This window comes from Salarias fasciatus, chromosome 1 (genome assembly GCF_902148845.1).
Source record: "Salarias fasciatus chromosome 1, fSalaFa1.1, whole genome shotgun sequence".
Taxonomy (NCBI): Eukaryota; Metazoa; Chordata; class Actinopteri; order Blenniiformes; family Blenniidae; genus Salarias; species Salarias fasciatus.
The window spans coordinates 22,042,498-22,056,867 of NC_043745.1; the positions used below are offsets into that span (position 1 = coordinate 22,042,498).

Genomic DNA, 14,370 nt, shown 5'->3' on the forward strand with positions numbered 1-14,370 from the left:
ACTTGCGCAATGCTGGTTTTTGCATCCTTTCCATATGAGGCAGTTAAACATATTACAGTCAGAGAGGCGAAAGGTGCGCTTTTTTTTTTCTTTTCTTTTTTTTTTTTGCGCAGGGCAGTTGGTCCGCAGGCGCTCGGCTCGTGTGAGAGTTGATGCGCCGCTTGATCCCAGTGGTCAGGCTGAACATAAGAGGGCGCTGCCATCGCACCTGGCTGCGCTGCCCTATCCACCCCAGACACACCGAGAGCCGGACACCAGCTGTGAAGGGAGACAGCGCTTCTCTCAACTGATCGTTATTGAAGAAAGAAAAAAAAAAAAAAAAAGAAAGGAAGAAAGAAAACATCACATTTACAGAAACGTAGATATCATCTTACAATTCAAATAAAAAAGAAATCGAGTGAGACATCAGAGAAAATTATTGAATTCATGTCAAAAAAGTTTTTAAACTTCCTATTTCACGTCAAAAAAATAAAGAAAATAGGAGAAATGCTGAAGTGAGTTAAGATGTTTTGTTCTTCATAGAAAACTTGAGCTCCATTCTTCTTGTCCAGGTCCACTGGATGGACATTCCCCTCCATCTGCACTATACTGACTTTAAGATGCATTTTCATTATCCTTCATCAATAAAGAAACAACTGAATTGTTTCTTTTTAATGAAAATTCAGTCATGCGTTTTTCCTGTCCCATCTCGAGCTTCCATTCTGCCTACAATATGTTTTCAGAGCAGAACCGGACTCCAGACTGTTTCCTTTAGAATGCCAGATGCCCTTTTCATCTGTGTTTACCATATCCTGGACATATGACTGACACACTTCGAGTTAATATTGCAGCCTATGAACATCTCAAATCCCTAAATCCTTTGGTATATAATGACCGCTATCTTTTTAGAAAGTTATTTGACATTTTTTTTTTCTCGATGGCAGCTTTCATCTTTAAATACTTTCACCCTTGCTTCATTTCCTCTGTCCCCCCTCTGTGCTTTGTCTGGCATTGCGCGTGCACGTGCATCCACGAGCCCAGTGGTCGACGAATAAAATAATTTCAGTTTAATTCAATTTGATCTGAATGCATTAAAAATAAATATTCCTTAAAGTTGTCTGGCTGTGCACGTGGGCGTGCGTCCGCGCGGTTAGAAACGATTAGGAGGCTTTGCCCTCCTGTTCGAACGCGACGTTTTGTTCCTTGCAATTCCGGCAGTGGTCAAGCACTTCCACGTTCCCCACATCTACGGATCCCCTCGCATTTTAAGCTCCTCTCCCCTTCTTTGTCACGCGCACGGGCTGTCATAGCCACAGGTTGTGTTGGATTTGCAATGCCACTCATCGATGTATGCCTATTGAGGCTGGCACGTGGACAGTTATCCTTCCCACTGAGAGGCGCAATTGAATGCTGGTAACACAAAAGCTCCAGACCCTGTCAGTTCCCCCCTCTTTCTCCTTTCACTGACGCACAGGCCCTAAAAGCATCAAGGCCTCCGTCTGCCCAGCTCCTCTTTTGATTTAGCCCATACTCAATATGGCCACTGATGGAGTAATGTCAATCAGGCCTTTGCATAAATTTGTAAACTCCAAGTTTGCATTGTGGGGCTTTGGGCGACTGGCTGGCTCAAAGCTGCCTCCTACAAGCCTCAAATTACACCAGACTCTTTTATTATCTCCGAGCCCCTTTAACTCCTCTTGCACGCTATTTTCAACCTATTCATTTTTACAATCTCTTCTTCCCGAGAGAGCAGGCGCGTCGCAAATCCTGGAGATTCCTGCAGACTGCCTGCCTCACGCACCGCGGAACCGCGAGCTGCTGGAGTGACTGGGCGACGCCGGGGTCTTGTTTTGAGGGGGCCGCGGTGGTCTGCTGCTGCTGCTGCTGCTGCTGCTCAGCAGATGCTGCAGTGCTTTAAAAATCAGGTATCAGCGCCTGCCGCGGCTTGTGGAAGGCAAGTGCGCAGGAAATGCCGCGTTACGGCACGCCGTGTGTTTTACCTTTAGAGAGAGAGAGAGGGAGAGAGAGAGGGAGAGAGGGAGGGGGAGAAGGGGGGGGGGGGTCCTCATCCATATAGGCTACAATGTAAGAAGTTTGATTTTCATAGGCTCTTCAAAGGAATATATGCTATTGGATCTGTAGAAACACCGAGTCCCATGGGGATTTCATAACCTTTCTAACCTTTAAGTCAAAGGGCCCTTGGAAAATATAAAGTATAGTCTATATATTTCATCAGCCATCTTTGCCGCTGCAGCATTCAGGAAGACCTCTGTTCATATCAGCTGTGCGCAATCTTCGCAAAAATAAAAACACATTGGAATGTTCTTCATGTATACGTTTCTCTAAAACACACGCCTAAAGAAATAAACATGCCGGGACGTTTTCAACCTGCATTTTATTATTATTATTATTTTTAATAACAGAGCTATACATTCTCTACTTTAAGTTCTGCAAAATCCATAGTACATAATTGAATTGGAGCTTTTTTTTCCCCATGCATTTTCGACTTTGCATCGGAATTCACCAAACAGTCGCAGACGAACAATCCCGTATTGTTTCCATAAACATGGCACGTTATGTGATCATTGAAGGCTGCTACTTGCATTCAGTGCACCGGGAGTCTATATGGAGCTGTTTGCACAGAAAGAGTCCATACTGAGAGTGAGGGATTGTCCATTTCCTCGGAGAATCAACAATAAAATTATCATAACAAAGAGCACTGAGAGACTCAAAGGTTGATTTTTGCAATACAGTCTTTTCATTCGGAGGAAACGATGGGACATCAGTTACACGGGCGAAGTGCTTTACGGAAAGTATATTAACAGAAACAAACGCAGAACCTCAACAAATTTGTGGAAGTATTGATCTTAAAGGCTTTTAGAAATTTCTCCCTGTGAAACACCTTAAAACGAGAGGAGGCACTGCACTGACCATCACAGTGACGATCTGCAGCACATTAAAAGCACGCAGGCCAGAGCTGTCCAAACATCTTGATGCAATTCTGACACCTTGTCATAAATGCATGGTGTTATTAGTATTTAAGAGAACGTGCACGTATGTACAACGTGTTCCCACTAGTTTGCCAAGAGATGTCACGATAGTCATTTTCCCCTGCTCCCCCTGTGTTACTGCTATGCAAAAGTCTGGTGTGCTGGGTAAGAATAAATCTATTCATTATTTTTTAAATATGTATTGTTTACTGAATATGCATATTCTAAATTCAGTTGAGGTAAAACATCCACATAAGATTTAGTGAAGCTTCAACAAGTAAAAGAGCTGAACTTGCTTTACACAGTGTACTGATAGAAAGCGTCTCTCTGAAATTATTCACTTTCACTAAAATGTATTTAAACCACAGACAAATACATCCTAAAAACAAATATATTTTTTTAAATTCCATATTGCAGTGTTGTGACATTGTATATTAGATTTAGCTCAGATATTTTGAACGTCCAGTGGCTGTAAAAACGACACATCTTTCATATAATCCTTTGCATATTTTTGATAAATCACGTTTTATAAAGTTAAATTTTAAATTTCGTTATTAGTCTGACTTTTGCTGTTTTATTCAAAATTAATCAACGCACAAACACGCTATATGTGAAAAGAGGAACACATATTGCTTCAAGTTTGTATCAGCTTTACATATTTATTCATCATTAAGCTTGCCAAGCCTTAAACAATTGTCTTTTTTTTAAAGATCATGAACATAAAAGCATCTCGTGTTTTTCATACATGCTTTACACAGATCGTGTCGCTAAGACTTATAAAAGTTGAATTTTGAAGCCACGCATCAGGATGCTTTGATATCGACTTTTTAACTCTAAGAAAGTGTCACTTGCACGCCTTGAAATATATATCATTCCACGGACAAACACGCTGCTAACTCTGAAAATATCCCCGTGAAAGAACTTAAAAGAAGCTGTTCTTTGCACATTACAGTCGTGCACCGTGCCAGCCTATACGTTTCTGTACAGTACAGTTATGCATGCATGGAGGAATCGCTTATAACGTGCGCAAAATTTGACAAGTGTTTGTTTTATTTGTTTACAAACACAACAAACAGCATGCACGGTTCAGGATGCCGGCGAAAGCTACTTTGTGTAGTTTGCTACTTTTTTTCCTACCGCCGAAACTCAGTTATGTTGGTTTTTTTTTCCTTCTATAAGTTGTTCAAACATGAGCGATAAAGTCAGCAACAAACGCAGCTCCGCGTGGCGCTTTAACGCGACTGAAATGACAGACCGAGATTGAAAAGAGACAGAATAAAATTAAGCACGGTCACTTGTTTACTTTAAGATGCCACGCGATGCGCGCATCTTTCATTTTTTAAGCCAAAAAAAAAATATATATCGAGAGGAAAAAAGGTTGAGAAAAAGTGGGGAAAGAGCGGAGAAAAGCTGCGCCTGTAGCGCCGGGCAGCGGCTGCCTGCTCCACTATTAACTTTCACTGTCTTCCGTCTAATCAAACTCTTACTTTCCGCTGTTCTTAATTCCATATTTTCAATTCCTGATCATTACTTTCCTCTTTTTTCTACTTGTATCTATCCATCCATCCCTCCCTCCCTCCTCTTTCTCCCTCCCTCCCTCCCTCTCTCTCCCGAGCTCTCTCCTTTGCTGAATCTTATTGATCCAGAAGGCGGCTAATTAGCCCTTCCCTTCGTGCCTGTGTAATGAAGCACATGCGCACTGAATTAATCACAGCCATTTTTTGCAGGAAACTAATTAGCAGGAATAAAGATCCAAAGAGTTTTTTCTTTTCAATCATCAGATCTCACTTTCACCTCTTCCTCGCTCCCTCTAACACAAGACTCATCGCCTGCTTTGCATCCAAATTATTTTTATATTGCCTTTAACAACTAATAGTACCTACTTCGCTTTTTACACTCCGCAACAACAATGATCTTTCTTTTGCCACCCTAAGCGCAAACTGACCAAACGGGGACTGCCTTGATGGGATCTTTAGCTAAATCATCTCAATACTGGATTAAAAAGCGAGGATCACAAAGCGGCAGCGAGAAATTGTAAGTTTCAACTTTGCGTTTGTCTCTTTTCCTCTCTGTTTCCACGATCCTATTCTTTTCGCTGTTTGACTTATCCGAATCTCTCCCATCTGCTCGGTAGTTTTTACGTGTAGCGGAGCTGGCTATTCTCGCTTTGTGAGACATGCCTGGCGACCATAAGTTCATTTCATGCAAGTAGTTTGGTTTATCCTCGGTTTTATTCTGTAACGTTACCTGTGTTTACATCAGCGATCGTCCTCTTCTCCTCATGAATGGAAGATAAGAAATGGGCAAAGACAGCGATCCACTCCGGAGCAGTTGATCGGAGAAAAGCACGGTTTTTGAAACAAATGCCTGCTTTTCGGTGGGATCGGGGGAAGGTTTAGAGGGCTTATGGTGGTCTGGAAGCGTGTTTTTAAGGCACAAATGCAGTTAGAAGAAGGGGGGTCTGTGTGGAGCGGACGGAGAGCAGCGGCTGCTCCACATGAGCGCTGCCCAGGAAAGGAGCTCCAAGTCCAGCCTGTGGGTCCGCGAGCGTCCGGTGGAAGGCACACGTCTCTCGCGCTCTTAATTTTGACAGATTTTGACACTTAGCCACATCCAAAGGGGGCTTCGGCAGCGTCGTGTGCTTTTCAAATCCTCTTCTGGATAAAGAGATTTTTTTTTTTGTGATTCTCCGACACGTCTCGGTGTGTGAGACGTGCAGTCGGTCCCTCCGCCCTGCCTCAGCTCCTCCAGCCACTCTTTCCCCCTCTTTACCCCACTTTCTCCATCTTTTCGCTTTTTTTATTTTTCATAGCTTCTTTGGCTCTTTGAAGCGTTGTTTTTGAGTCGATTCTCGCTCATTCACTGACGGAGTCACATGCAAATCGATCGGAGTGTGTGTGTGTGTGTGAGTGTCTGTGTGTGTATGGGTGCGCGTGGGTGCGTGTGCACGAGAGAGGTTCGTGTTTTTCTTTTTTTTTTTGCGTGTGTGTATGTGTGTGTGTGTGTGCTCCGTGTTGAGAGAGAGAGAGAAAAAAAAACGGAGCCCCGGGTCTCCTCCATGACAGGAGCGGATCAGCGGGACCTTTTCCACGGACAGCCCCGGGAGCCTGCTCCGCGGATCGGCTCAGCCCCGCCGCGCAGGGCGCACCGCCGCGGACCGCAGGCGATCCTCCGCCGCCGCCGCCGCCGCTGCCGCTGCTGCTGCTGCACACAACTACTTGGCCACCGTGCCGGACTTTCAAAACAACGCTTTTCCCCGAGAAATGCTGGCCGGAAAGAAAACAAAACATTGCCTTATTAGTCTGACCTTAAGCAGACATAATCATTCCAAAGTTACTGCCGGGAAACTTGAGAGCGGTCCAGGCTAAACCTGTAGGTCACTGCATGCGTTTAGCAGCCGCTTAGTCTGTTAACATTTGTGGGAGATTTAGTTTTTTTTTTTAAGTCAAAGTATTACAAGATATCTTCCACACACACCCTAAAAAACAGAAGCTTGTGCTCTCGGTGGACAAACACCAACGCCTTGTCTTTTTTAAATCTCTCTCTGGTGGGGCCTTAAAAAAGAACGTAGTTTATTTCTGACTATAACGCAATTGATATTAATCTCGGCAAAAAAAAAAAGGATCTGATCGGAGAAAAAGAAGAAATCGGAAAGGCTTTGACGTGTAGGTGTGTTTGAAAGACGCCTGCAGTCACAAATACAGTCGAAAATAGTGACAAGTTTACGCGCAAGGGATGAGCTGGGAGCAGACAGAGAGCGGCGAGACGTTCAAGTCAGGCTTGTATATTTTTCGCGACATGGAGACAGGAAAGAAAGGAGGAAAAAGGCTTTGCGAGCGAGCAGAGGCATAGATAGGATGTGTGTACTGTTGGGGGGGGGGGCAGAAAGAGGGGGTGAGAAGCAGAGTGGGTGTGTGTGTGTGTGTGTGTGAGGGGGGGGGGTGTAGGTCAGACAGCAAGAAACAGGGGGAACAGGGGTCATGGAGTGAGTGCAGAGATAAAAAAGAGAGGAAACCCCCTCGCAAACAGCCGAAGGATAATGGGGAGAGAGTGGGTCTGCCTGGGAGAGCAGAGCAGAGCAGAGGAGGCTGCTGCTGGTTGGGATGTTTTGGGAGCCACACAAAGCGCTCACGGTTGTCAGCATCTGCAGGATTAAGACTTTGGCTTCGTTTTAGGGTGGAAGAAACAAAAATAGACTGGTAACCGGTTTAGAAAAAAAAAATTCAAACTTGTAAGGTTGTCAAGCAGTGAGAGGACCCCCCCCCCCCCCACCCTCCCAATGAGGGGGGCAGAGAGGAGCAGTGCTGAGGGGTCAGATAGCCACGGGCCATAGAGGAGCAATCAGGGGAAGAGGTCAGGTAAACAGATCCCTACCTTTCAGACTGAAGAGGATTAGCATTGTGTGAGTGTGAGTGTGAGTGTGTGTGTGTGTGTGGGTGTGTGTTAGAACCTGGTAAAAAGAGGCAGTTTTACCTTAGAATTTTTCTGTGCAATTTTATTCACATTGCGTCGATCATTTTCTTTTTTCTCTGAGTCATTTGGTTTTAATTCCAGTGTTTTTTTTTTGCACGTGCGTCTGCACCATCAACTTTAGTGTGTTTTAGATCGCTTTGATTAGAAACTTAAAGGTGTTATATAGGACAGGTATAGGCAGCTGTGCCAAAACACAAGTGATCTCCCTTCCTCCCCTGTCTGACAGGAACACTCCTCTCCTCATCTTCCTCCTCCCTCTCCTCCTCTTCTGTTACAAAACAAAGACAGGAGAAATGTTTACTGTCATCTCACCTGTCTGATTTTCCTGTCTTGCCTCATTGTCATATTTATGTTTAATTATCACTGCTCCAGGAAAAAGGTATAGGATTGTCACTGGCTTTATTTCGATGTATTCTCATTTCGAAAAAATTGTCAGGTTTGGTGTTTCGAGTCGCTCACTGTAGTATCTCAAGCACATCTCTGGCTGTGATGCTGGAAGTACTGCGTTCATGTGGAAGTGCTGTCAGAGTGATGGCTTTACCGCAGACGGCGCTTGCAGAAAATAATTGACACCAGGCCATTTCTAATTTAAAATTATGACTTGTGGTCAGATCTATTTCATCTCTTTTCCACGTTCGAGTCCAGATTAGATTTTCAATTTCACCCCCCCATCAAAAAAAAAAATAATAAAAAATTGATAAATTATAAACATATTTTTGCTCAAACTAAAGGGATTTCTTTAATTATTTTGTCCAGCATAAATGAAAACAAATAGTGCCATGCACATATTTCCCTCCCGAGTTCGTTCTAATTATTTTAATCTAATTAGCTTCTGTTATAAATCTACTAGGATGAACTCAAGTCTTATAGCTGTTTTGAATCAGCAGACATGGAGAATATCATAAAATAGTTGACATGTTGTGTGAATGTTGTGTTTATGTAATGTTTTCCAAAATTATCTATAAATCTTGGGCAGAAACTAACATGCATGTGGTGTGATCACCACACATGTGCTGCTGCAGCTGTGATTGATATAATAGGAGAATATTCAGTGGTGTGAGGCTCTGATGTGATCGCACTTTTCTGCTGGGTTGATGTGCTTTTGCCATTGATCCTGCACGGCGACACAACGGCTGAGCACTGTTTGCACTCGGTCCCCCATCTATTACAATATTTGATGACAGGTATTTTCAGAGAAATCAGATGTCGTCTCACTGTACGAGTGGGAACAGCACGTCCAGTCGGGCAAATGAGAGAGAGAGAGAAAGTCACAGTTGTCACAGACGGGCTTGTTTCACGGTTTGGGGGTAACACAGAGGAAGGGGCTACAGCGCCTCTGGCTGTCGTAACCTCTCCTCTCACCGTCTCTCCCTCCCTCCCTCCCTCCCTCCTCCCTCTCGCGCCGTCTCATTCTTCATGTATCTGCGTATCTCCCCTCTTAACTCCCACCTTTCCGTGCTCGGGCACTGGCACGGTGGGGGAGCTCGCTGCCATGTCCTCAGTCGGAGAGAGCCCTCTTTGGGTGAATGGGAGGCTGGAGACACACACTGGTGATTCAGCAGTGTTTTGATAATGTGTCAGACAGCTTGTGCTTCATGTGTGCATAAAGAAAACAAAAATCCACACAAATACACTCCCTTAAGCTAAATATAGGACGTTTTTGCGATTGATAATTACAGTTCATTAATCGAGATCTTTTAAATGTTATTATTGTTATTTTTATTCTTTTATTTTTGTCAAATAAAGAGTGGATGAGCAGTTAAAATTAATTCCTTTGTTCTGCAGGTTGTCTAATATGAGAGTCAGTGCGTCATAAAAATGACTTGTTCAGCCTCTCTCTTGATGTGTTTTCTTAGAAATCAGTCAGGAATGCAGTGCCTGTCTCTGGCGTTCGCTGTATGGACAGGTAGATGAGAGCAGTCAGCATAGATGATGGCGTCGAGTCTGATGTGTGCTTTTGAAAACGCACGGTTGTGCGGCGGAGACCAATTCTTCCAGTTGTCCAGCAGCCAAGGCCGATGTGTGTGTCATGCTATCCTATAGGAGCAAACACAGGGAGGGGGTGACGCAACACAGAAGAGAGCGAGAAAGTGGCAAGAGAGAGTGGAGGAGATGTCATGTTCAGGTCTGTGTGTGTGTGTGTGTGTGTAGAGGTGTGTGTGAGCGTGCTGTGTGCCCGATCTTTAATCCCTGCAGCCCTGAGTGTCCAAAAGGGCTCCTCTTTATCCAGAGAAAGCACCCTATTTTCTTTAAATTCCCTCCATGCTTTCATTTGAGCTTCTTTTACTCTTCCTCAATATCAACCTTTTATCTTATTTGACGAGAGGTTGGCATGCATGATTTCTTCGTGGTTTGCTCTTTCACAATTTGTTATCGTGTTAAGAATCTTGGTTAAATCATTGTGGTTGACTAGATTTCTTACAGAAGTGTGTGTGTGCGTGTGTGTGTGTGTGTGTGTGTGTGTGTGTGTGTGTGTGTGTGTGTGTGTGTGTGTGTGTGTGTGTGGCCTTTTGAATGCCATAGTGACATCGGTCCTGTTATGGATGCATTTTTTGTTTTATCATCTTTTTTGTTATTTAAATTAATTTTAAATTATGTCTAAAAAAGCAAATCAGTGTTCAAATTCAGATCAGTCGCAGCGGATTTATATTTTGATAGATAATCACAGAACTATTGCTTTAACAGTCTTACAAAAAAATAGAAAAATAGGGAAAATGAGAACAATCCTGGTCTTTTCATTAATATATTTAAAAGCAAAGCATGAGTTGTATTTTGACTTTCTCCCCTTCAGTGAAGGATATTCAGAAGCTGTCATGGAAGAGAATAGTGTGTGGCACACATTTACACAAATTTGTATTCCATCTCTAACATAATAATAAATTAATACTATGTTAGTCATGGAAAGGGATTAAATTGTGTTTGCAGATCTGCGTCCTTGACTCGAATCTCAGTATTGCTTTTGTTAGAAATTCACAATATCAGTTTTGTAGCAAAACAAGGCTGTTTGTTAGATAGCAGCGCTCTAACACTGATAAAGACTTTTTTTTCCCCCTGTGCCACTGTGTCGAATCTGAGGCGGAAGACCTGTGTGGTGCATGCCTGTCCACCAATCGGAGTCGCGTGTGTGTGTGTGTCTGTGTGTGCGTGTGTGTGTGTGTGTGTCTTTTATCGCGACTGTGACTGACTGTACATATTATTTTGTGGCAGCTGCAGCAGCAGCTAGTTTTTTGGGGTTGGGAGGAACGACGGTTTTCTGCCTCTGCAGGCTAAAGATGCCTACATGCGGGCAGAGCAGGGATGACAGGGAGCGCTTCCAGTGGCTGCAAAAAATTTAACTGAGCTGCACCCCAGCCCCCCATGAGCCCACCCTTCTCCTGGACCCTGGAGGCCAGCATTCCACCCTTCGCACTGGCGCTTATCATCACAAAGGACAGAATGCATAAAACATGGAGGACGCTTAGACAGAGGCGGCCCAGGTCGCTTTTCTCTCCCTACACTGAGCCCTGGAACAATACATGGGCCCCTCTGGCCTGTGACTCTGACGACACACACGCCGTCTTTTTGTCCCCCCCCCCATTTCTTTGTCATCCTCTTCCTCTTCCTCTATGTTACTGTGCTCTGTGGAGTGATAACTGCCCTCGCATTGTTTATCTGTGTCTGTGAAATCTGCATTGTGTAACTGAAATGTAAGAGTGTGTGTGTGTGTGTGTGTGTGTGTGTGTGTGTGTGTGTGTGTGTGTGTGTGTGTGTGTGCGCGCACGTGGGTGTTTGATAGAGAGTGTGACAGGCTTTAGAAATTGGCAGTGTATCAGCCGCCTAGTTTCTGACTTCATATTCTACGTCTGTTGTATTCCACACGTTTAGAATTTCATATCATATCATTTCCATTCAAAACACGATACCCTGCCTCACCGATATAGAATATGTAAATGACCTTTGCTTACCCAAATAATTGTTTTAGGTGAATAAGTTAAAACACTTGTCAGTGAAATAAGTAGATTTGTGTTCATTTAAACCATCAGACAACTGGAAAAGGTGGATTTGTGTGTGTGTGTGTGTGTGTGTGTGTGTTACTAGATATTTTCAGCCGCATCACATAGTGATACAGTATTATATTGTATTTGTGTCAATACAGAGCTTATACCAACGCAGTCACAGTGTTTGTATTGGTCAGTGGGCCAAGGCTGCTTTGAAAGGCCACATATGAAGCAGTGTGGAAGTCACGTTAATGCTGTGCTGCTGCTGACTGTGTATTTGCTTCCTCCATGTCTCTCATTTTATTCTCCTCCTCCAAAAACATAAATAAACATACATTGTTCTACAAAATTATTATGTATTTTATTTTATTTTTTTGTGCTAATTTCATATTTTTCATTTCTGTTTTCAACCCTGAATAAAAACAGGATTTTATTTTTAGATTCAGATGATTGTGATTCCCTGTCGTCCTCATCGCGCGCTCTGTGCCCACTCCACTCTGCGACTGTAGCTCCGTCTGTCTGACGGGGCTTTAGTCTGTCTATACATGCGTCTGATGGCGCGGCTGCAGGAATGCACTGCTGGGATGTGCAGGACCCCGGCAGGTCTGTGGCACTTCCTCTCTGTGTACCTCGCAGCTTATCCTCCTCAGGATTATAGGAGGAAGAAAAGAAAAGAGCGAAGGCAGGAGCACCCTCTCCCTCTCACACCCTCTCCTCCATTTTTTTTTTTTTTTTACAAAAACACACTCATACACACACTCGCAGGCACCCACGCGCAAAGACACACACAAATCAAAAAAAAAAAAAAAAAAGTGTAATTCACTTGCAAATGCGTAGTCGCCCATCGATGTTCCCGGCTGAGGAGAGAGAGAAGAAGGAGGGGCAGAGATGGAGAGACGGAGAGGCAGAAAGCAGCTCAGTACATTTCAGTGTGAGATATGGCTGAGGTGAAGCTATCGGCTGTTTCCTCAGCCGGCACGATCTGGCCTCTGTTAGATATTTTGGATGTTTGTTCATATTTATTGTTTTTTGATGTGGATGTAACCAGGATGTGTACGAGCGTTTTGTGCAGGCATGTTAAGTTGGGACCTGATTCCCCGAGCTTCTCTTGAGGTGGTCTGATGTTGTTCACCCGGTTCCCCCGGCGAGTGATCTGCTAGTACCGAAGGGGTTAAGAAGCAGGGATAGCCCTCTTTTGTCTCTGCGGCCCTCTTTGCCATTGTTGTGGTGGAATTGAGCTCGGTGCACCTCACTTGACCACAGCAAAGCAATAAAATGTCCTCTAAGTGCTGTAGCCTCCGTAGTCTTCTGATGTCAGCTCTCTCTCTCAGCTTCTGCTGTTGTGTTTTCCTTTGCCTCTGTGAGCAGTTTTACAGAGTGCACACACACACGTGCTGTGCGTTAGATTTTTGTAAAGCAGTTTATTTACTCATGCAAAGCAATATATTTTTTTAAATTCTATGCTTATGTTAGACTAAGATCAAATTTATCTTCATTTTTGCTGCAAAGTGCATGGCCGTAAAGGCAAACTCCTTGTATTTGTGCTTATTTCTGCTTGTGCCTCTGCTTTGCATACAAACACAGAAACACATGATCAGAACATAGAACAGCAGATAGATGTGAAGGTCCAGGAAAAAAAAAAAAACTTTGGTTCATTAAGCAATCACTGTTTAAAAAAATGCCTGAAAAGATGCAGATATTTTTTTAATTGTCTTTCAAGTTTTTTGTGTGTTGTAGCATTTCATTTGGAAAATCATAAAGACAAACAGTGCCTGCTTTTGTGAATGCCAAAAAGTATCAGTGTTGATCTGATCGCTACCACCTGATAATCATTAATGAACCGATTGGAGATGCCCCCACTGTTTTAGCTGCTTATGAAGTTCTCAGTTTCTAGCCCTTTTTTTTTGTTATATTTCTCAGTTTTAATATAAGCAACTATGATACAAATGCTGTGCAGAATAATGTTTTTCAATTGAGAATGTATCATTATAATGCATGGTGTTGGTGTTATTGTGTTTGATTGCACAGATGATTGTTTATAGCACAGTCCCACCTCTGCAGACGTTGTAATTAAAAAGAAGATATACTGCACGCGCGTCTGTCGCCATCCCATCTCATCTCTTCAAATAAGCATCTAGCTGTTGCAATGAGCATGTCAGTGGATTTATGAAAGATTTCTGATTGGCTGAATTATAATTGGTACTGTCCTGAGTGTAAACCGTTTATGCCAGACCACATTAAATGCTATTTCAAAGTGCAATTAAACCAACGTTTCCTCAAAGCCACAATACGACTGGTCTACATTATATTGAAAGGTGTGTCTGCACCTCACCCTTTTTGCCTTCTGGCTTTTCTTCCCCCTGAAACATGTTTGATTGTCCCTCTGGTTTTCATTATACAAAATGTGGTTTTTCATTTTCCGTGTGTTAAATGAACAAACATAAGGACTTCAGTGCCTCATAATAAATTGATTAGAGGAGCAGATTTCCATACAGCAACAGTGAAAGCTGAAAACCCACAGTGTTTTTGTGCCTTTAGCCTGAGGAGGAGGACACACACTCTCTTCTTCTGCTGATACACACACATACACCAGCATTTAAAAAAAAAAAAAAGTATATTTAATCAGTTTCAAAGCAGTGCTTCTGTGCAGGATCACATGATTTGTGATTTGTGCCCGACAGCTGATCTATCATGATGACAGTGACCGTACATTAGCTGCTGGTATATTTGATGCTATATTCTCCTGTAGTTCTCTTCCTGGTGTTCAGTGCCACTGAGCTGAGATGGGGCCGGGGCTGGAGGGGGGTGGGGCGGGTCCCATGGGGCCGACACGGGGCTAGACGGCCGTAACAGACCGGTGACCTCGGCTTTGTGACGTCACTTACCTCGTCTGGTCACCATGGCGTTCATTTTCCCTACTGTTTAATGAATGAAGGTACCAGGCCTGGGCG

At 43.5% G+C, this 14,370-nt stretch overlaps 1 protein-coding gene and 1 long non-coding RNA gene across 6 annotated transcripts in view; one reads left to right on the plus strand and one right to left on the minus strand.

Moving 5' to 3' along the window:
- The window catches only part of zfhx3b (zinc finger homeobox 3b), a 202,473-nt gene that overhangs the window by 65,566 nt on the left and 122,537 nt on the right, over positions 1–14,370 (plus strand). Inside the window, exon 1 of one of the 5 annotated variants that reach the window (XM_030102831.1) lies at positions 4,859–5,003. The exons of the other annotated variants lie outside the window; for them this stretch is intronic. The gene's annotated coding sequence lies outside the window, so the exon portion shown is untranslated. Of the gene's footprint in view, positions 1–4,858; positions 5,004–14,370 lie in introns of those variants that run through there. 5 annotated transcript variants of the gene reach the window in all.
- Positions 25–5,941, minus strand: LOC115397063 (uncharacterized). Its single transcript, XR_003932426.1, has 2 exons — positions 5,217–5,941; positions 25–286 (listed from the first exon to the last, which is right to left on the minus strand). It is a non-coding gene; the product is annotated as an uncharacterized LOC115397063 (long non-coding RNA).